Genomic DNA, 24,175 nt, shown 5'->3' on the forward strand with positions numbered 1-24,175 from the left:
GGCTTTTAATTTATTATTTCACATTTACTTATTGTGTATATATGTATATTTATATGAGCACACACATGCTAGAGTACACATGTGGAGATCAGACATCTACTTGTGGCAGTCAGTTCCCTCCTTCCACCATGTGGATTCTGGGGCTTGAAATCATGTTATAGGCTTGGCAGCAAGCATCTTTAACCACTGAGCTATATCAGACCATTAAAGATTATTTTTTAGGTAACATATGTATAAAAGGTTTGCCAAATTAAAAGCAGTCTATGCCAATAAAAGAATTACAAAGCCTTCTTTATCCCTGTGTGTTCTGCAAAAAGGACCCATGAAGGAGGTCTCGTGTTATATAAATATGTCTTTGTTACTGATTTATGGGAATAAAATTGACTTCATATGGGACTTATATATTTCAACTTATTAGAGAAATTTTAGAATTCTAACAATTTTCTTACAGCATATTTTATCTTTTACTAGGAACAAATCACGCCATTTGCAAGTAATATACGTTTTCTCTTTTCCAAGTTGTATAGAAATTTTGCTACTGCCTTATTGACCTAGCTAGGAGCTCTTGATTAGCATGGCACAGAAATAGTTCTAGCTAGCATTCTCATCAGCTAACTCTTTTAATGGGCTTAGTTAAATACCTTATTTAATTAATGAACTTTAAATTTTTATTATTTTATTTTACATTTTGTGTGTGTGTGTGTGTGTGTGTGTGTGTGAGAGAGAGAGAGAGAGAGAGAGAGAGAGAGAGAGAGAGAGAGAGAGAGAGAGAGAGAGAGATGGGGGTGTTCTAGTAGTTTGCCTGGCACACACGTGGAGATCAGAATACAGCTTAAAGGATTCAGCTCTCTCCTTCTACTGTGTTAGTCTGGAGACAAAAGCTGGGTCCGTGACTGCCATCAGCCTTGCCAAGCAATCTCACCGGCCTGTGAGTCTTTGTCTGATAGAGTCAACATTTATTTTTATAAGACACCATTTAATATTACCTTTGAAATAGGTCTGTTGCAAACACATTCTTTTAGGTGTATCTTCGTTCTTGAAACACTCCCACTTCTCAAGGGATTGGGTCCAGGAATTCAAGTATGATAGGCAGCTGCCCCACTACTGGTCTCTACTATTGAACTCACCCACCATACACACTCGGCACAGAAACATTGACGTTTCTTTCCATTGCCCTTAGGCATGCATTCCTTATAATAATTTAACTATCAATCATTATTCTTAGATCTTAGAATTTAAGATTGTTATTTCTCATTGTACGCAAGCCAAAGCAATCCTTTATGAAGGAAAATAATTATTTTATAGATAACTTTCAGTACCCGATCAAACGTAAATAGATCCATAAAGAGGAAAGAAGTCAGAAATAAGAGAAAACACAAAGAACACACGGAGCGGCCTCTCCAGTACATCCTGCATCTCCCCCTACTCCTCAGTCAGAGTTTTTCTCCTACTCTGTCTTTCAACATGGTTACTAAGTTGTATAGAGACAGAATGGGGTTCTGGATATGGTCTCTACCTCATTCTCTCCTCTTTCTGGGACTCTTGGGATAAGTATTTAGACAGGCTGGGTGCTGGACTCACTGTAGAAAAACCTTTGCCTGCCCTTTGAATCCTCAGCATTTCATTTTAGCTTCCTGCTTTTCCTGAAAGTCTGTTCTTGTTCAACATGGACTCACTGTTAGCTGTGTATCAACATTTTCAGGCTTTTATTTAATATCTTAATAACGTAGTCAGCATAATTTTTAAAAATCATTTTCTGATCATTCCATCACTTATTCCTTGCTACTTGGTCTGCTTCTATTTTCTTTAATTTCTTTAAAGTTTTGTTTCTGTTCTTTTTTTTTTTCCTGTTCAAAGTCCTGGCTGTTTTTGATTCAATGCTAGAAAGTACATGTAAAAATTCTGAAATGGTTCCAAGCCTGATATAATTATATTCCTCCATAGAAAATTTATATTTTCTCTTGCTAGTATTAGAAGGGTGCTATCTCGGATGATTTTAGCTCAATTTTAGTGATTCGTATCTGTTTTCTGTCCTGGATTTGTTTGTTTGTTGCTGTTGGTGTTTTTTTTTTTTTTTTGGGGGGGGGGTTGGTTTTATCAACTTGATACAAGCTGTGGTTGTGTAGAACCTCACTTGAGAAAATGGAATCATCATATTGGTCTGTAAACAAGTCTATGAAGCAATTTTTCTAAACTCATGATTAAGATGGAAAGGTACAGCCCACCCTGAGAAGGAGAGCCTGAATTGTACTCATAGCCGCCTGAGCAAGCTCTATGGGGCAATCCAACAAGCACCATTTATCCACGGTCTCTGCTTAGTTTCTACCTCCAGCTGTTGTAGAAACCTAAGATAAAATCTAACCTGCAATTCAGTTTCTAGCAGTTAATTTAAGTGTGGTTTTTTTTTTTTTTAACTTTAAGGCATAGCCCTTTGGGCTTTCATCACGAAGGAAAGGCTGGCCCAGCCTCCCTTTTGAGGGACTCACTGCTCCCTCCAACCTCTCCAGCCCCTGCCTCTGTCTCTTTTTCAGCTCCGCATAGCTGTCAAATGTGCTGCTAAATTTCAGTCTTTTGGACATCTCTTCAAGAATCGGTAGATGTCCCTGAAGGAAAAGAAATGCTCAAAGAAGAGTTGTAATCTCCTGGTTTCCCTGCCCTGTTTTTTTTTTTTTTTTTTTTTTTTTTTTTTTTTTTTTTTTTTTTTTTTTTTTTTTTTTTGTTTTTTTTTTTTTTTTTTGACCCCCTTGCTTTCCATCATCTCATGCTCACACATATGCTTTGCTTTTCACAGTGGGAGTTTGGCTCTGACTTATGTAGTCTGTCATTATTGATAAACAACTGTCTTTCATCCAGGCTCCTAAGTTCTCTTGGTTGTCACTATTGTTGACTGCAAGCTCCCCAACATATGTGGTAGGAACTTAATCCAAAGCAACAGTGTTGAGAAGTGGGTCGTGATGTCGCCACTCTTATGAAAGAATTAATGTTGATTATAAAAAGGTTCAAAGTGAAAGTCTGATCTCGGTATTATACACTCCATGAGTGTGTGTGAGTGTGGTTTCTTGCCCTTCTGCCTTTGAAGTGTACCTTAACAAGACACTAGCCCCTTCAGCCTCAGGCTCGCCAGTCTCTCTAACACATTCTCTCATTCTTTATGAATCATCAAGTTTATGACATTCTATTATAGCATTACAAATTAACCTAAAACAATCATCAACCTATATGTATTTTAAATTTTTCTCAATCATGAGATGGCTGAGTAAGTTACTGACAAAATTGTCAGAGGAAGGTAATTTGTATATTTTATATTAAAAGAGGTCAAAGCATTTCAAATTGCACTTTTAGCTCTGCAAGGTATAAATCAGACAGAAATGCTTATTTTTTTAATCAGATTAAGGTAATCTTTTTTCCTTATATAACCGATTTTGTTATGCAAATCAATCTTAGCAAATGTTACACCATTTCCGATGTTTCAGGGATGCAATTATATGTTCAGGCTAAAGAAGCCAAATAAGAAAATAATCTTTACCAGAAAGTTGTTTAGAATCAATCATGATGACTTTTCCATTTTTGAGAAAGCGAGAAGGTGGTGGCTAACATACAGCCTCTCTCAACAGTTTCTAATCCAGCACTGGAGTGCATAAGCTCTCTAACCCGTTATATCCCCGCCATACCATTATAACACAATACCTTTGGAGGGGTGAGACGGATTTATAAACAACAGAGACATATTCCTCACAGTATGAAGACTCCAAAGTTCACGGTTAAGTTGTTGACAAAATTTGTGTCTAGTGGAGATCTGCCTTTCATGGATAACACAGTCCATGATCTCACAGAGTACAAACAGGCTTGCCCCCATTGTCTTTATAAAGGAACTAATCCTATTCATAAGGCCAGGCCTTTCATGATCTAATCACATTGCACAAGCCTCACCTCTTAAGACTACAGTGTATGCAATCTGGCTCAAATATGAGTGTTGGGAGAAATGCCAACACCGTATTCCTAGCATTTTAGTTTCATAACGTGCAAAGGGAGAATAATACTTAGAAATATTTTATGTGTAAAGAAAGTATTACTCTGAAATTTTTAGAACTATAGTCATTATATAGTAAATATTTATCACAACAACAACAAAAACATTTCAGCATTAACCACTATGCTAGGCAGGGTCTTTCTCCATAGCCCTTAATATCCTGGAACTCACTATGTGTATCAGGGTGGTCTTGAACTCACAGAGATCTGCCTACCACTGCTTCTTGAGTCCTGGGATTGAAGGCATGTACCAGCATGCCCATCTTAAGCTACAAATTCTTAACCTTAGCTCTATTGATGTAAGACTGAACAACTCATTTTTAAAGGAATTTAATTGTACAAGTGTTAGGGTTTTTTTTTTTTCTGTGAAGAGACACCATGACCACAGCAACTCCTAGAAAGAAAAATATACAGTTTCAGAGGTTTAATCCATTATCTTCATGTCAGAAAGCACAGCAGCATGCAAGCCGACAAGGTGCTGGAGAAGTACCATAGAGTTCTACATCTGGGTTGGCAGGCAGCAGGAAGAGATAGTTAGCTATTAGGGCTGGCTTGCGTTTTTGAAACCTCAAAGCCCACCCCCAGTGACACACTTCCTCCAAGAAGGCCACATTTCCTCCAACAAGGTCATACCTCTTAATACTACCACTTCCTATGAGCCTACGGGGACTATTTTCATTTTCATCTCCACAATTAGTAAAATGTGCAAAGGCCTCTTTGCTAGATTCCAGCAGTATCTCCTTAGTGTTGCAACCAAAAATACTCCCAGGATAATCAAACATTGCCAAGGGTTACCAAAGAAGGAAAGCTGCCAATGAGAACCTCCACACTCTACCCCCAAGTAGGAATAGTCACCACACCCAAGTGGGAATAATGCTAAAATCAGATTTTTGAAAGCTAAGCTAATATATTGAGATTTTTCATTCTCTCTCCTATCTACTTCAGCAAACAATTTATCTCTATCCAAGTTTTTCCTCCATATGACTACATCAATATAAACATGTGAGCATGCACGCACGTGCACACACACACTCACACACACACACTCACACACACACCAAGTATGTGGTATATTTGGTGGTTTGTTTTTTGTTTTGTTTTTGTATTTGAACGGATCATACATGAATTAAGTGAAAACTTTATTTATAGGCAAGGAAAAGAGATAATAAAAATTACCACTTAGGCCATGGGAGCATAAAACTGACCATCCATAACCTCTTACAGTGAAGTTCAAACTTACTAATGGCTTCACTCCAATCAGTGCCTGGACAGAAATACAACAGAGCCAAAAGCACTCTTAAACCTTCCTTTGAAAGCTGCTACACTGGAAATCTGCAAAAGACCTCTCAGTGACTAAAATACATCCAGTATTATTTCCCCAAACATCCTATAGTAGAATAGATAGCGCCAGATAATGTGTCTGGCTCATATTTAAAGAATTTACTTGGTCGAAATATTTCACCGCTATACTAGCCTTTGGTTTGGCACAGGAGAAGATAGCTGTGCCATGACAGGAACACAGGATAAGTGTGCCTAATGGGAAGAAGTATGTCTCTTGCGCTTGTGCATGCCGATACACCCACTATATGGATAATGAGGACCCTTATTCCCCACACAGCACATACACGATTTAATGACTTACACATGCCAGGCTGATGGACTCCTCTGAGTGTTCCTCTACTCCTCGGTGACTTTGGCCATTCTTTTGGGGGAACCTTTACTCCCCATCTATTTAATGAGCTCTCCCATGTCCATATCAGTTTCTAGGTTCACTGCAACAGCACAAGTTGCTGGCTACAAGCGACACAGATCTAGTATCTTAAACGTTGAGGCTAGTTTTTGATAGGGAACGCCCCTTTTGAAATCCATGCTAGACTTCCTTGACTCTGACAGCTAGCTTATGGTCCTTGTCAGAGACCCTTGGCTTCGCCCCTGGCATGTAGGTGCCTCACTCCGACTGTCTCTGTTGTATCATGGCCACTTTCTCCCTACGTGACAGTGTGCCTATGCATCTTCTTAGAAGAATGACAGTCACACTGCCTAAAGGAAACCAACTCCAGTGCAATCTCTTCTTAGCCAATTATATCTGCAACTGATGCTCATTCAAAGCATCCTTCATGGGGTTCCAGGAATAAGACTTTAGGGGGACACAACTCAACAGGAGTTATACTATCTGACAATTCACTTAAATATAAGTCTTGTTTGTGAAGTGCCTGTGGTTTCAAAGTCACGAGCTTAGGTCATCACAGCCCGTGCAAATTCATAGCTAGCACCCGTTTCACACGCTTGTGTTCGCTCTTCAAAGGTAAGTCCTGTGTCTTCATCTTCTATGACAATAGATAGCACCTGCATGGGCTTAATAAATCTTTGTGAAATGATATGAATTAATTCAACTTCATCTAGATCCTCAGGACAAGTTGATATCTAGCCCCTTAAACTCTAAATAAAAAAAATGAAATAGGGTATAGTCACGCAAAGTTTTCAACAATGACAACAGAAAAATGAGGTTCGTGGGATTTTGTTATTTTAACCTGTGACTGCATAACAACAGAAGTGGCACCTCAGAAGCTCATCAGAGCCAGACAGTAAATTTTATATTGATGATACAAGGAAAATTTACCTTCTGAGGATTGCTAGCCCCTAACAGAGCAGGCAATACTGAAGGACACTGCTTAGAGTACTACTCAGCAGTAAAAAACAAGGACTTCTTGAAGTTTGCAGGCAAATGGATGGAAATAGAAAACACCATCCTGAGTGAGGTAAGCCAGACCCAAAAAGAGGAACATGGGATGTACTCACTCATATTTAGTTTCTAGCCATAAATAAAGGACATTGAGCCTATAATTCGGGTTCTTAGAGAAGCTAAATAAGAAGGAGAACCCAAAGAAAATCATATAGGCTTCCTCCTGAATATTAACCTTCATCAGGCGATGAAAGGAGACAGAGACAGAGACCTACAATGGAGCACCGGACTGAAATCTCAAGGTCCAAATCAGAAGCAGGACACTGCTTAGTAAAAGAAGCATTCCAGAGTTGGCCTTAGTGATGCATGCCTTTAATCCAAGCACTTTAGAGGCAGAGGTAGGCAGATCTCCATGAGTAGAAGGCCAGTCTGGGCTACAAAGCAACTTCCCAGCCAACCAGAGCTCCATGGTAAGACCTTTCTTCATGCTCACAGTGCATTTTCCTATAGACATTATTTCTGGATATTATTATAACTATTGGAGAGGTAATTATAAATCAACTAAGATTAATTGAAATACAAAAGTAGAGCATTTGTATATTTTTGAAATTTGCATAACGAATTTAACTTTCACAACATATTTTCCTTTTAAAAGGCTTCTTGTAGAGACGTTTCACAGACAAGACATGTGAAAACAGGCCCATGAAAAGATTTCCAACCTTATTGGTCATTAAGGAAATGTCAATTAAGACAGAATGGTATTGCAACACATCTGTTGTCATGCTAAATTTGAAAGACTAGCCGTACCAGGTGTGAGGAATTTGAGGCAGACTCTGCTGCTGAGATCTCAGAATGCTACAAGCTCTTCTGAGCAGAGCTTGACAGTGCGTTAAGAAGGGGATTATCCTACAATATTACCTAGCCATTGCATTCCTAGCGATATTACTTGGAAGAAATGAAAGCATGCACTCATGTAAGAACTTGAACCTGACTTTTGAATTCTCATAGCAGCTTTATTTGTAATGGCTCCCGAACTAAAAAAAAAAATAAAATAAAATAATAGGCATCCATCAATATAAATAGACAATAGTACACAGAAATGAGAGAGTAACTTTTCAACAATAAAAGGCATGACATGTTTCTACTCCAGAGATGAACACTAAGTTAATTATACTGACTGAAAAAAAAAATGCAGTTTTAGAAAAGCGCATTGGATAACCATATCTATAGAGAACCCTAGAAAATACAGACTAATATATACTCATATAAAAGTAGGGAAGGCCAGGAATATAGGATCACTAAGAGACCCATGAAGAGTGGCAGAAGATGATACTGTCTTGATTGTGATGGTTCTTTCCTGGGCCGATAGACCTGCAAAGCTTATCAGATTGTACACATGAATATGTGAAGTTCTATAATAATATATAAGCTACCGAAAACAAAATCATTAGGTGATAGATGAAAGAGCTAAGAGGTTTATTTTCAGTAAAATTATGAATAGGGCACAGATTTTATTTTAAATCACTACTTCACTTCTTTTCTCCCAGTATACATAGGGACTGCGAGGTAACTAGGAAACGTCGGGGAAGCTGATGGCTATTGATCAGATAGCACACACACCAGACACCGTAGTTTCTACAGGCCCAGGTCTGGATTTAGACTTTCTGCTCTAAGCAAAGAAGAGACCCAGGCCTCTAAATTATCAGTTCCAGGCTACGCTGCTATCAACCCTTCTAATCGAGGGTGTTGTGGAGTAAAACCAGAGCAGCTGCTTGGGCAGGGAGTAATCGATGTCCTTGGAGATCTGTGAATATCTTCTTTGCCTGGGCCCTAAACTCTGACGAAATACCTGCTGATAAAGATAATAGCAGGAAGGCAGATCTCTGTGCTTACCTAGGAGAGAGGAACAAGGCCGGGCCATGGGAAACTGTTATGAACAATAGGTAACAAATAGGGAACAGAAAGGGAGTTAGCTACAGTGAAAATCTACAGCAAAGGACAGCCACTTATTTACAAAGCCTTGCCTTCACTTGTGAAAAAATGGCTGGGCAATTACTGTATAATGTTGCGACTTGTAACATCTATTATTTTATATTTTACCATGAGGCTTGTGGTTTGTTACATCACATCTTGCCTCTTGAGCAGCTACATGGCTTCTCCCTGACTCTGCCTTCTTTCTCCCTGCATTCAGTTTAGTTTTCCCATCTAGTTATATTCTACCCTGCCATAGACCAAAATAGCTTCTTTATTAACCAATGGTAATAAAACACATCCACAGCATACGGAGGGGAATCCTACATCATCAAAAAAATGTAAGTTTCTACAAATTGGTACATCCTGAGATATACAACTAGAAAGTCAACATAAACAGCAAAATGAGATAAATTTAAAATTAAATAATGTCTTCGTAATTATAATGTTTAAAACCGTTATACAATTTTCTTGGAAAATAAGAAAGTGGAGTCTGAGATTGCTAATGTAGGCTTTTAGTACCACACAAGCAAAAGGATTTAAGAGGCCCATGAAGGTAAAAATTTTTAGTCAGAAACATATTTTACTGAAGTATGAAATTGTCAAGATCACTTGGTTGTTCCCAGCTTAGACAAACTGAGACAATGTTGAGAACAGGCATACAAGCTCATAGGAGCATGGGCATATGAAAGTTTTCCCAATAGAAGGAAGGTAAGACACTCGTTGGACCATTGGTATAGGTTTGAGTCCAACGCTGACATAAAACAATGAGAATTTGGAAGAAAAGGTAGAAAGAGCATGGATGTTTTACTTAAGTAGGAAACAGATGCAAAGGAAGAAAGGAAGAATCCATGATAGCACAGTATTGTGGAAACAGAACTGAAAGCCTGAGAAATGTGTGGATTAAATATTAAGAAGAAAAGCAGGGCAATAAAGGGAGGAAGTGAAGAATGGTTTCAGAAGGACAGGTAAGGGAACTAGGTGGTGTTGACAGTGAACAGCTAAGTTTATTGAATCCCAGAAGGAAGGGAACACAAACAACACATTAGAAGGGTGATGATCACCCATGGCAACAGGATGTGAAAACCTGATCCTTCTATTGTCCCCAAAGGTAAGGCCCATCATTTCCTGCTAGACCATAGTGATATCACAGGAGATAACATGAACTTTCTGGAAAGTATTTTGTCTTCACTTTTATTAACAACTGTTTCAATAAGTTATTGGAGAAAGTAAAAGGTTCCTCAGCTGAAGGAAGCCCACTGAGTTTTAGAAGAGACTCCATTACCCCATTACCGCAGGCTGTATTAATTCCCTGATGCTCCATCAGCTTAACCAGCAGGTGACTGAGCCTAACTTTTATCTTTGTGACACCACTCAAACCAGCAGAACAACTTCACTGAAAGTCACCTCTCTACCCAGGACCTGAAGCAACAGAAAATGGTCATAACCAGGAGGCCAGGGAAAGATGGTTTTTCTCTTAGGAATGTATCATCTGCCTTGACTAATCGGTAGAAAAGAGAGTTGGACCATAGGGATGGTCAACTCCTCTGTAATTGTACTGTAATAGGACAAAAGCAAGGGACAGCAAAACATTTAATGTTTTGGGCACAGACTCTTAATTATATACAATTATGTACAAGTCAAATGGTTCCTGTTAATACTTGTAAATTTTTTTTCTGGCCTACCTGGTTTGAAAAGTTATATTAGTATATACGGGATAAGTCCATGAGATAGCATCTCTAGATCTGAAAAGACTGCATTATAAAACATTTTATCACAGTGAAAGATTTACTCTTCTTAGGACTTTGTGTTCTGTTTTTTAGATATCATATAAATATAGCCAGCCCTCTGTACCCTCAGATCCTACGTCCATAAATTCAATCAACAATCACAAAGTCAAAAATGGTTTAACAATAAGAAACAATAAAAATTAGAAGTGTATTACCAAAGTGGGGTTTACACGCAGGTATCATCAATCACCGATAGATGATTTATGCTACACAAAAGGATTGTATGGGTTACATGCCAATACACCATTTTCTACAGGGACTTGAGCATTTCTGAATTTGGTATCTGAGGTAGGGGTGGGATCCTGGAACCAATTCCCATGGATCTCAAAGGGCAGGTGAATATGTAGAAAGACATGTGTACTCGCATGTAGGTCAGGTTGATTTCAAAGAATGTTCTCTTCACTTAGACTTGATAGAGGTAACAGCAGTGATCTAAACTGGTACAAACGTTCACTGCAGGAAGGAGTCCTGGATAGATTTCAGATGACGAGGTTAAAGATGGGCTCAGAAGGATCAGTAGGTTATAATGCAGAGATAAATAAAACATGATGCGTGAATCTACAATCCAGATATACCTTTTCACTTGGCCCTTCTCCTGGAAATGCTACGGACCCAAGAGACTCTAGGAATTGATTGCATATAGAATGCGATTATTCTAAGGCAAAGAGCAAACCCTCCAATTCCAGGATTCCTAAGAAGTCGTGTATCACTTTGTTGATTGTACCGATTATACTCTTTGGGATGAACAGAGGCAAGACCTTCAAAGTGTCTGCATCCAAGGGGTCCACTGAGAGTAAATGAGATGCACGTGGGCCTTGGTATGCAGTGACAGGATCCCGAGGCTCGAGATCAGCCTTCCTGCTAAGCTAGAATTGGTTCCAGGTTTGTAATTGCCAAGTGTCTACAGACATGTGCTAAGATACCGACTTCCGCCCGCTTCCCTGTGCATTGCTAGTGAAGGTACTGGAACACATGGTCTGACTGAGACGTGGAACCATCCTAGAGACATGAGACAATGTGTCACGGGACAACCAGCGGAGCTGAGTTGTCCTCATGTGAGGGGGCAGTGCAGCCTGTCCTGGGAGGGACTTTCCTGCCTAATAATGTCAAAGCACAGGAAAAGTTTAGCCAGAGAACAGGCACCAGAAAGCCCATGTTTTGAAATGTAACTTTCAGTCGCCTGGCTACAGTCAACTCGAAAATTGCTCAGTGAGCAACTATTTTTAAAATAGCCATTTGGTGACAATTGTTTTTGTCCTTGCATAGTACGTGAGGCTGTAATGCCAACCAGCCTGGTTTCTCCCCTCACCCAGTTAATCATTACACCTGGCAGGTAAGGAACACCTAGATGTTTGCTAAGATTATCAGAACAAACCTCTCATTGTCGTTCTGTCTGATGACAGAAACAAGACGTCGTTCACTCTAAGTCAGATACCTCAGCCACACCTCATTGCCCCCTCCCAATTCCCTGTTTCAGAGAAGTGGCGGAACTAACCGCATGCTCACATGAGGCGTTAAACCGGATTCTCTTTCCCTCTTTGCCTTCTACTTAAATACATAAAATAAATAAATAAAATCACCAAGTCCTCCCTCAAAAATATATCTACAGCTTGCCTTACATCTTTTATTTATGTTTAAAAAAATCTTTCATAAGTCTTACTATACTAGCTTTCTATCTTATCCTTGTGTTTTCCCGCTTCTATCCACTGTACCAGTCCTCGCCATAGGCATTTAGGTGAATATCTCTCATTTATTTGCTGCTTTGCACAAGATTTCACTGTGACTTTCAATGGCACGCAATAAAATGCAAGCACTTGCTTCTTTATTGTGCTGAGCTGCACCCTCCTCTCAAGAGGCGGTCCCTATCTCTTCTTCCTTATGGCATCCTTCACATTCCAGCAATACCTTCCTCGAGGAGTTTACCCGAAGGCAGCAGGCCTTTCTATTGTGCTCTCCACAAGATTCACAACACAGAATGTTCACTATGTTTTCTGCTGGAGAGATCTGGCAGAGCCTGCCTGTTCTCAGGTCAAAGAAATGTATTCTAAGACTAGGATGTGTGTGTGCGTGTGCGTGTGCGTGTGCGTGTGCGTGTGTGTGTGTGTGGCGGGGGTGGCTCAGTCTGTAGCACGCTAGCCTAGCATTAAGGGGCCTCTGTTTGAAACTCAGCACCAAACAAACTGGGCAGGCTGTGCAATCCTGAGGTCTCAAAACTTTGGAGGTAGAGGAGAAGGGTCAGAACTTCAAGGTCATCATCATTTAGTACACAGTAAGTTCGAGACCATCCTGGGGTACATAAAACCCTGTCTCAGAAAGCATGTGTCATATGATGAAACTTCCTGATGAAGATGTTAACCTAGCATATATTTTAAGTGATTTTTTTCATAGCACTCAATTAGAAAGTTACTATTTTCTAGGAGACAGAGACAGAGACCCACATTGGAGCACCGGACTGAAATCTCAAGGTCCAAATCAGGAGCAGAAGGAGAGCGAACATGAGCAAGGAAATCAGGACCGCGAGGGGTGCACCCACACACTGAGACAATGGAGATGCTCTATCGGGAACTCACCAAGGCCAGCTGACCTGGGTCTGAAAAAGCCTGGGTTAAAACCGGTCTCACTGAACATAGCGGACAATGAGGACTACTGAGACATCAAGAACAATGGCAATGGGTCTTTGATCCTACTGCATGTAGTGGCTTTGTGGGAGCCTAGGCAGTTTGGATGCTCACCTTACGAGACCTGGACGGAGGAGGGTTTTCCTCGGACTTCCCACGGGACGGAGAGCCCTGATTGCTCTTTGGGCTGACGAGGGAGGGGGAATGGATTGGGGGGGGGGGGGGGGGGGGGGGGGGGGGGGGGGGGGGGGGGAAAAGGGGAGGGGGAGGTGGGGAAGAGACTGAAATATTTAATAAATAAATAAAGAAAGAAAGAAAAAAAGAAAGAAAGTTACTATTTTCTATTGTTTATGCCTGTTTGCCCTTCTCCAACCCTGGAAACCATGGCATTTTTAATTGTGCAGTCATTATATCTTCCTTTGCAATTATATCATCAAATATAGACTTCGCTTATGTTTTCACTCAGCAGCAATTTTCTCAGAATTCCCCACATACCACTGTGTTTGGCTACCACTGGTATTTCACATTCTATGTAGTATTCTATTGTAGGTGTATATACAATATTTTGTCACTTCTACCATAAATAAAAGCTTGTATTCACTTGTTAAAAAGTTACTACAAACACTGTTGCTAGGAAATCTTGAATTTATTTCCCCAGAGCTTGTGTGTATCTTAAGGGAAAATGTTGGACTCATCAATCACATGCCTTCTAGATAATGTAAATGTTCCCCAACATGCTTTGCTGAAGTGTAACTTTTGATTATTTGATCATGGTTCTAGTCCTGGGGATTGAACCTTGGACCTTCTCCTCCTAAGCAGGGGCCCTACCGCTGAGCCCCAGTCCCAGGTCTTCTTACATTTCTTTCTAATACTGTCAGCACTTTTTATGAATATAAAGTTTTGGAAGCTGGAGATGGCTTAGCTGTTACAAACACTGCTTGTTCTTCCAGACGTCTGGGTTTGATTTCTACCACATACAATATAGCTCACAACTGTCTGGAACTTGAGGACCAGAAGATCTCATATCTTCTTCTGGCCTCTTCAGGTATCACCTGCAGGTGATATATGTGTGTGTATGTGTGTATACAGTCAGACAAAACATGTAAAATAATAAATAAATCATATATATATCACTTATGTTTATTGCATTAAATTCAGTAATTTGTATAGAGCTAAATCTTTTTTTAAAATCTTTTCTTTTTAATGATGTAGAATGTAACAATTCTTTTCTACCAAGAGGTCAAAGATTATTTGAGGAAGTTCAAATCTTGATTTCCAAGAAATAATTTATTAAAAAATTGTGCCGGATTGTCAGAAACAATAAGCCTCATTTTCTTAACAACAAGTTGCTGTCTAGCGTCAATTCTGCTATATATATGACATACGTGGGTTCCTTAAAACAGTACTCCCAAGTGGAAACCTCAGAAAGCGCTTCCAAAGTAAATGGTCCTTCTGATCTCCTGTGTCTTCCTGTCTCTTAATCCACATCGTTCTCCATGGTCAGCCACGAAAACCAGAAGTCCTTTCATTCCAGCCCATTCTGGAAAGGCCTTGCCCCCGCTCTTGGAGTGTGGGGAGGAATGTGGAAACTGCTGGCCAGAGAATCTGCACGGACAGGCCGGCTAGCTTTCTGCTCTTAGTCTGTGTCATTACACACTGACTTGTATGTTGGATCGGTTTCCTCAAAACTTCCTATGCTTTGCAAAAACCGAGCATAAAAATACGGTAGTCGTGTGGCTGAGATGGCTCAGCCAATAAGGACTCTTGCTACCAAGCCTGAACAGTTGACTTCAGTCCTCAGGACCCACATAGTCTAAGGAGAGAACTGACTCCCACAAGTTGCCTACTGACAACAATACACCCACTTTATGTATACCCATACATGCACCCCAAAATATTAAATTTTGAAAAAGGTCACCTTGAATCTTCGTATTTCTGTACATTCTCAAGCATCCCATGTGTTGTTGGCTGTTAGAGTATGCTTGATTGTGTCTAATTTTGTTGTGGGTGTCTGCCATGACCCCCTTGAATGGGTATAAAGGGACAACAGGCTTTCTTGTAGTATCTGTCTATTATTTGAATCCATATTATGTTTTATTAACCCATTCATTTTCCCTGAACCAATAAAGTATTGCTAACTGGTAAATTAAATAATTACTACTAATAATAATGTTTTGAAATAAAACTTTACTGTCACATAAAGGTTTTCTAACCTTTTCGTTAGGATTTCTCTAGCTATAATTTTCTCTTTGTTCTTTCAACCTTTTCATAATCTTCCTGTTATATTTCTGAGACAATTTTATTGAGCATGTGACTGATACATAATTTAGTTTTTAGATCAATTTGAGGAAAATTTGCATTTTTATTGCATTGAAGTCTTTCGTATTAAATATTCTGTTTCAACTGCCTGGCTTGTCTTTCAATTACATGGTCATCAGTACCTTTCTCGGAAGACTTTCAGCTTGCCAGAAAGTATCCACGTTTATGTTTATATCACGACATACAAAGATATTTTTATGATTTTATCATTATTTAGCTTTGTTACTCTTCTCCCTTCCTTCCTCTGTCCTTTTTCTCTTTTCTGAGGTACTATCTAGATCCTCTCGCAGGATTCTTAATGTAAACAATTGCATTTCTAGAGATTTTAGAGTCATTTTTATAAACTAAGGCATTTTACTTGCCTTCTTAGGGTCTACTCTTTTTTCTTAGCATACAATACAAATAATTTTCATTATGGCAGTTTCAAAAAAAGTTTTCTTTTTTTACTGTTTCTTTTATCTTTTCATCTTCTCTCCCTCCTGTAGTTTTTTTTTTCTTACTCTTTGCACACCCCCAAATAAATACACGGCAACTTATAAATGCCCAACCTTAGCTTGGCTTGTTTCTAGCCAGCTTTTCTAAGTTAAATTAACCTGTTTCTCTTTAACTATATTTTGCCTCTGGACTTTTTACCTTTCTTTATTCTATCTCTTTCTTTCCCTCTTACTCTGTGGCTGGCTGTGTGGCTGGGTGCCTGCCCCCCCCCCCCATGTCCTCCTCTTTCTCCTTTTCTCTCTCTTCGTCTCAAGCATAGATTTCTCCTACTTTTTCTCTCTGCCTGCCAGCCCTATCTATCCTTTCTCTGCCCAGCTATTGACCATTCAGCTCTTTATTAGAGCAGTCAGCTGTCTTAGGCATGCAAAGTAACAGTTTTGTAGAGTTAAACAAATACAACTTAATCTGCATCATTAAACGAATATTTCACCGCATAAACTAATGTAACAAACCTTAAACTAATATTGCACAATACCATCCCATCCTTGTCTCCATACATACCTCATGCAGCCTCTTTTTCCCTTTCATATCACATGGCCCTTTTGTCCCCACTCACCTTTGTCAGCATCTTTTGTCCCCCTCTCCTATCTTCTCTCATAGCCTATATCCACTCTGCTATCCCTCGTTAAAATGGTCTGTGTATGGTAGAGAACACCTGAATTTTATCTCTCTGTGTCTAGGTCACTTCATATAATACTGTCAAGAACCACGCATTTCCCTGCAAATTTCATTTTTTTCCTTTGTAGCTGAGTAAAATTCTTTGTGTATATATGTAACATTTTCATTATCTGTTGTTTTGTTGATGAGCGGTAAGATGTTTTTTTCTTCCATGCTGTTGTGAATCATGCGGATATAAACATAGCTATGCATGCATCTATGCGGTAAGATACATGTACGGGAATGGTAGAACTCGGTCATGTGGTAGCTCTATTTTCAAATTTTAGAGTTAATAATGGATATACTATTTTACCACCCTTTCAGAATATTGCCATTTGTTTTGTTTATATTTTGTTTGTCTGTTTTTGTTGTTGTTATTCTATTTTTGAGACAGGGTCTCACTATATAACCTTAGCTGGCCTGGAACTCATTCTATAGATCAATCTGGCTCCAAACTCAAAGAGATCTTCTTACCTCTGCCTACCAAGTTTTGGGATTATCATTTATTTTCTTGGCTATAGCCATTCTGACTGGGAGAAAATGAAATCTCAAAGTTGTTTTAATTTTCATCCTCCTCATAGTTAAGGACGGTGAACACTTTAAAAGTGTTATTAGCCATGTGTGTTTCTTCTTCTGAGAACTGTCCATTTCATTAACCTATTTATTGATTGGCAGTTTTCCTTTATAATAGTTAATTTATTTTCATTCTTTATATGTTGTAGACATGAACTTCTTCTCTGGGGTATAACTGGCAAAAATTTGCTCCCATTCTGTAGGCTGCTTATACACTCTGCTAATGAAATGGGGGGCTGTTTTGTCCTTCGGTGTACAGAAACATTTTAATTTCATATAGCCCCGTTTATTAGCTCATTGAACTATTTTTTTGTCCTGTTCAGAAAGTCTTGCTCATACCAATAACTTAAGTATATTCCCTATGTTTTCCTCTAGCACCTTCAACATTTCAGATTTTAAATTAAGAGTAAGATCTAGCATCCATCTTGAATGGTTTTTGTGTAAAGTTGGAAATAATTTTATTATTCTGCCAAAACATTCCATTTTTACTAGCACCATTTATTGAACAGGCTTACCCCCAACCCAAGTATATATTTTTGGCAAAAATTAGGTGGCCATAGCTATGCGTACTTATCCCTAGGCCCTCTAGCACATCCTATTGGTCTACATAGCTGTCTGTTTTATGGCAGTTCCATGTTGTCCTGCTCACTCTAGGTCTGTAGTAAAATTTGAGATCAGGAACTGTGGTACTTCAGCAATATTCTTTCTGCTTATGAGTACTGTGGTTATTCTTGTCCTTTTGTATCTCCATATAAATTATTGGATTCCTCTTTCTGCCTACTCCAGTCCTATGAAGAATGTCATTGGAATTTTGGTGGAGCTTGCCTCGAATGTCTAGTCATTTTCTCAATATTAGTTTTGCCAGTCTAGGAGCATGGCAGTTCTCTTCATCACCAGCATTATTTTTAATTCATATTTTCACTGTCTTAAAACATTCACTGTAATGGCCTCTTACTTCCTTTAGTGGGTTTATTTCTAAGTATTTTATTATGGAGGTGCTAGTGTGACTAGGACATAGCCCCTAAATTTCCCAAGCAAGTGTATTATTGGCATGTCAAACTACTGATTTTTTAGATGCTTGCATAGCATTCTAAACTTTACTGAGAGTATTTATAAAATCTAAGACATGTCTGGTAAAGTCTGTAGGATAAGAGACCCTGTAGTATAAGAATTATTCCATTTGAGAATAGGGAATACTTCTTCCTTTTCTATTTTGATCTCTTTCTCTTCTTTTATTTTCCCAGTTAGACATCAGGCATTATGTTGAATAAAAATGGGTAGGTAGGAGGTACCCTTTTTGCATTATAGATTTTGGATAAAATATTTTCAGTTTCCCCATTTAATATAAGGGTTGATATAGGTAGTTTTACATATATATTCTTTTATTATTTGTAATTTCTATAGAACTTTTATTATGAACTTTGTCAAACTCTTCTTCCTCATATATCAAATGATCAACTCCTGTCCATAAGGTTGTTTATATATTGGATTACTTTTATTGATTTACGTATGTTGAATTCACATTTGCATCCTTGGGACTTGGGATGGAACCTATTATATCATAATGTATGATCTTCTTACTTTGCTCTTGAACTCTGTCTGCAAATATTTTGTTGTCAATATGTCTTTATCTGGTTTTGTTATCAAGACAAGATTGGCTTCACAGGCTGAATTTGCTTATGCTATTTCTCTTCCTGTTTTGTGGAAAAGATGGGAAGTGTTAGCATTTCCTCCTCCTTGAGCAATTGGTAGGGAGCATGTAGAAAGGGGAGCAGATGAAGAGGAAAACCCGAGGCAGACAAAGGCACATGAGCTGTGGAAGGGGTTATAAAGTTCATTGCTTTTCTAGTTTTAACAATGCTTGTTTGTTTTTGTCATTTTCTGTGGTGGATAAGTGCATTGAAATGTAGTTGAGTTAAAAGTGGAAAATCCTAACTGAATCTCCATGGCTTCTAATGGTCATTCTAACCCCTTTGCTGCTCACTGCAGTGTATGGAGTTTGGGTCTGGGAAGGGACTTATTTCAGGAGCTGGGTAAATCTAGCTACAAAATGTTTTTTTTTCCAAGTCAGTTACAATAAAGTTATTTTCATAAAAAAAATTTGTTTGATAGAATTCAGTAGTGACTCCATCTGGTCCTGGGTTTTTCTTTGTGGGGAAACTTTTAATTACTGCTTCAATCTCATTGCCCACTACAGGCCTATTTAAATTATTTATATCTTCTGGATTTAATTTAGGTAAGTCATATGTGTTCAGAAATGTATTCATTTGTCTTCTTCATTCTAGTCTCTAATGGCCATCTGGATTTCATTGGACTCTGTTGTTACTTATGTATTTGGATCTTTTCTCTCTTTATATTCCTGCCTTCTATTCTTAATATCTAATTTTCCAAGTTTATTTATTTACCATGCCATGCATCAAATGGAGAGTACTGATAAAACTAGGCTGATTTCTATCCAAGCTCCTCATCTTTTCTAATTTCTTAAGTTAAAGACGTATTTCAACCAATTTCAGCCTTTCCCATTAAAGCAAAGGCAGTAAAGATGTTAATACTTTTTGAGATGCCTCACTTGACATATATGTTGAAATATAGTTGTTATGGCTAGTTTTATGACAACTTGACGTAAGCTGGAGTCATCTGAGAAGAGGGCGTCTCAGTTGAGAAATTGCCTCCATAAGATCAGGCTGTAGGCAGGACTGTGAAAAGTGTTTTTTTAATTAGTGACTGATGAGGGCAGGCCACAATAGTGGGTGGGGCCACCCCTGAGATAGTGGTCCTGGGTTCTATAAGAAAGCAGACTGAGGAAGTCATGAGGAGCAAGTCAGTAAGCAGCACCCCTCCATGGCCTTGCATTGGCTCCTGCCTCCAGGTTCCTGCTCTGCTTGTCTCCCTGTCCTGACTTCTTTCAATGATGGATTACGATGTGGAAGTGTAAGCCAAAGAAGCCCTTTCCTTTAGGGACTCTCTCATGCTATATAACAGCTCTGCTTCCTCTGTGTCTCCTTCTAAAGGAACTCTCTAAGAATCTAATTAATGTCTCCAAAAAAAAAAAAACCCACCTTTCTAAGTCTACATGTAGTTTTAATTTTTCTGTTTTTGGTCATTTAAAATCCAATAATATATTATGTATAATGGAAGACTTAGAAACTCATCGAAGTATCATAGTGTACCATAAACATATGATCGATAGTTATAAATATTCCATGGATACTTGAGGAAATGTTCCATAGATTTCCACAGGAGAGTCTTTAAATAATGTTTTTAAAAAGATAGTCTCTAGATCATTAGTACTCCATGAACCTTGTTCATCAAATATTGAGAAAAGTACATTGAAAGTATCTATTACCATTGATGTGGGAGTGATTTCTTATTAATAAAGAAACTGCCTAGGCCCATTTGATAGGCCAACCCTTAGGTAGGCGGAGAAAACAGAACAGGATGCTGGGAAAAAGAAGCTGAGTCAGAGAGTCGCCATGATTCTCCCGCTCCAGACAGACGCAGGTTAAGATCCTCCCTGGTAAGCCAGCTCGTGGGCTACACAGAATATTAGAAATGGGTTAGAACAATATGTAAGAGCTAACCAATAAGAAGCTGGAACTAGCCAGGCCAGGCAGTGTTTGAAAGAATACAGTTTCCGTGCAATTATTTCGGGCATAAGCTAGCCATGCGGGCGGCCGGGTGCCGGGGACGCAGCCCTGCCGCTCCTATTTCAACATACCATCATGATTTATTAATGTCTCTGTTCAGTTCTTATGTAATTGTAAAAAAATACCTACTTAAAAGGTGTGCTGCTTGATATACCCTAGAACTGTACAATGTTGCTGAAATAACTACCTTTGGGTAAGGATAAATTTTGGTTTATTTTTATCTCACTAGAATATCCAAACAAACAATCCCTAGTTATATATACTTATTCATTCCTAACATTTTGCATTCAGTCCTACTACAGCCTTATTTTAAAGTATCTCTCCTTTTAATTTATCTTTTTTTTTTTTTTTTTTTTTTTTTTTTTTTTTTTTTTTTTTTTTTGAGACGGGCTCTCATTACCTACTCCTGGCTAGTCTGGAATTATGTAGATCAGGTTAGCCATGAGCTCTTAGTGATCTGCTTGCCTCTGCCTCCAAAGTACTGAGATTAAAGGTATGAATCATAACTCCACACAAGGCATATCTTTTAAAAATAAAGCCAGTTAAATTTATTTTAGTCTAGTCCTTGTCTTCCAACTGGAAATGCTTCCAATTACAGTTTCTTCAGTGGATGTGTTTAGATTATTTTTACCACTTTCCTTTGTACTTTTCGTGTGTTCTTTAATACTAAATCTTTTCTCACTGTGTTCTTTGGGGTTGGCTCTTCTTTAATTTTGTTTTTTTCACTTCTGCAAGACATAGCTCTCTCTATGCAGTCATTTTTACCCTTTTCATGCTACATTAATAATCTCTATGGATATAAATACCAAAGTCTAAAATTAGCATCATTCTCTTCCATTCCAACAACATAAGGACTTTAGAGTCCTGTGTTTCAAACACCATCCCTTTCCTGTCTTGCAGCTGTCCTTTTCGACAGTCATACTTTTTATAGGTAACTTGAAAATGCTTAGACGGACTAACCTCTTTTCTTTTCTCAGCTTTACTCTTCCTTCTCATGGAACAGATCTTTCATCAGCTATTGTTTTGCTTCAGAACGAGCTCACTCGAAGCATTTCCCACAGGAAAAGTCAAGGGATGGCAATTCAGTCTTTAGTTCCAACAGTCCAGCTGAGAGCAGTGTATTGCAAACTCAGGAGTATTCAGTCCAATACTCAGCCACCTACGGTCTGACCTGGTCATAAAATGCCTCTGAAAAGTTTGCTGTAAACTACAGTTTTGAAGACACCCTACACTTTGGCAATCATTTGACAAGATTTACATTCTCTGGAAATGTTGAAGAAGTCCGGGACTCACCGCTTAATTCTGTGTCTAGTGGAGGTGAGGCAGGAAACAGAATGAGGATTTTGTTGGTAGTTCATCTTTTCATGGAGGATGCTGCTTCTTCTATCCAGCTTTACAGAGGAATGCTTCTTGTGGGTTGTTACCTTGCTTCTGATGATGCTCTGGATGAGGTCCTGGATAAACCAAAGTCCACATCATTAACGTTTACCAAGCCCTTCCAGCCCTTACCTTTCTGAGTTCTTGCTTCCCTTGTTCTTCTGGTTTCTAAAGCTTCCCTTTACTTTCTCATTAGCTGGGTGGTGCAGTTAGAGCATCTTCAAATATTGCTTATGAACCGTTTATGCTACAGACAGGGTTGGTTTCAAGATTTTATACTTCATGTGCCAACTCTAATACACCACACTCCTGATAATTTACAGAAGGCCTCAGGATCAATGCTTTGTCCCTGACTCTGATAATCCACCAAGCTGAGAACCTGAGACATTTCAATCAGTTTTTGGATTCTGTTTACTTGCTTGATGCACCTGAGGGCTCCTTTTAGACCCTTAAAAGAGAAATTATTTCAAATTTGCATAACCTCCTCTGGGGATAAGATTTAGCATTCTTAATAAAACCTTCTAGTTTCTAATGAACTTTAAGAAAATTAGGACTTATATTAAACAACGTATCAGCTATACTGTTATATGTAAGCTGCAAGTTAAAACCTAGTAATTTCTGGGATTTTACTGTCCTTTGAGTTGCATTCTAACTAAATCTATTCTTTTTCTAGCAAAACGTTCTTACCAATAGCGAATATTTGAAGTGATTCCCCATAAATATTTCTTTTTCTTGTAACAAAACTGAAATAAAACTATGATATTGTTCTTAACTAGTATGAAAAGTTTTCATTAATGACTCTTTAATTAAGAAAATCAATTGTCTTTTTTCATTTCAAAGCTTATAGCTGTAATAAATAAGCATAGCATCGTTCCACTCTCATCGAAACATTCTCCAGCGCTAAGGGTGTTGCTCAATGGCTGTTCAAATACTTAGCAAGCTAAAGCCCTGGGTTCAAGCACCTCCCATAAGTGAGAGGTTTTCCTGAATCTTGTGGATATACAAGATAACCTTACAAGAGAATATTGTGTTTGAAACTTTAATGCAGATTGAAAAGCAGGATCTTACTAGAAATGTTCAACTAGGTTATGACCAAGCATATGAGTTTAATTTTTGTTTCTAGTTGAAACACGATATTTTTTGTAATATTCTAGCCAAACTTCCTTCTCTGTTAAAAATTCATCACTATGCTAATCAGAAATGCATTAAACTTTTAATGTTCATGGAGCCATATGAAGAAATTGAGAACTAGTACACTTATTAACTCTCTTTACATATATATATATATACAAATAGATATATAGAGGTAGATGATATATATTTATTTACACTCTTCAAATATGTGTATACACATATTTCCCAACTTGTTTGAATTAAATGTTATATAAAATTTAGATGGTTTGATAATTTATTTAAAATATAATAAAAGCTAAGCAGAAGGGTATAAGAAAATCTATATTTCTTCCTGCATAACTTTGAGTAAGTCTCACTTCTATGCATCGATCCTCTGCAAAACTAAACTATCTGAGTCAAGATGTCCTGGATTCAAATTCCATTTGAGATGTTCCCAGAGTGTTAGCCAAGCTGCTGATGTTTATCTCTAAAAAATCACACATCAGGGTCAGCTGAGCCAGGAGGACTAAGTTGTGTAACACCCTCAGACAAAGAGTGATGCTGGGAGACTTCTGTTTAAAGGCCATGCATTGAACTTACCCACATCAATTAATTACTGAAAGACCAATTCACTTTTTCCTTGAGATGCCTTTTTATGGTATTCCACTTACTATTTCATTAACATGTTCTTAATTTTAGCTTTTTTTTTCCACCATAAAAAAAAAGCATAAAGTTGGTTAGGGCAAAAGGAGTAAGACATTTTGACGTTAAAAGATCATTTCAAGTTCAGAAAAACCCACTTGTGTTTTGGTATGATCACACCTACAGTGTGTGTATGTTGTTTAAAACTTGTGATTCCAAGGTGGCGGGGGGGGGGGGGATCGGTCTTCCAACTAATAATTC

General features: G+C 38.4%; 1 protein-coding gene across 1 annotated transcript in view; it reads left to right on the forward strand.

Moving 5' to 3' along the window:
- Window positions 1-20,628: 20,628 nt before the first annotated feature.
- Window positions 20,629-24,175, forward strand: part of Mme (membrane metalloendopeptidase) — an 82,927-nt gene continuing 79,380 nt past the window's right edge. The window contains exon 1 of the mRNA XM_050147419.1: window positions 20,629-20,652. The gene's annotated coding sequence lies outside the window, so the exon portion shown is untranslated. The remainder of the gene's footprint in view (window positions 20,653-24,175) is intronic.

This window comes from Alexandromys fortis, unplaced genomic scaffold, assembly GCF_014885135.2.
Source record: "Alexandromys fortis isolate MF-2015 unplaced genomic scaffold, M_Fortis_MF-2015_v1.1 scaffold_53, whole genome shotgun sequence".
NCBI lineage: Eukaryota > Metazoa > Chordata > Mammalia > Rodentia > Cricetidae > Alexandromys > Alexandromys fortis.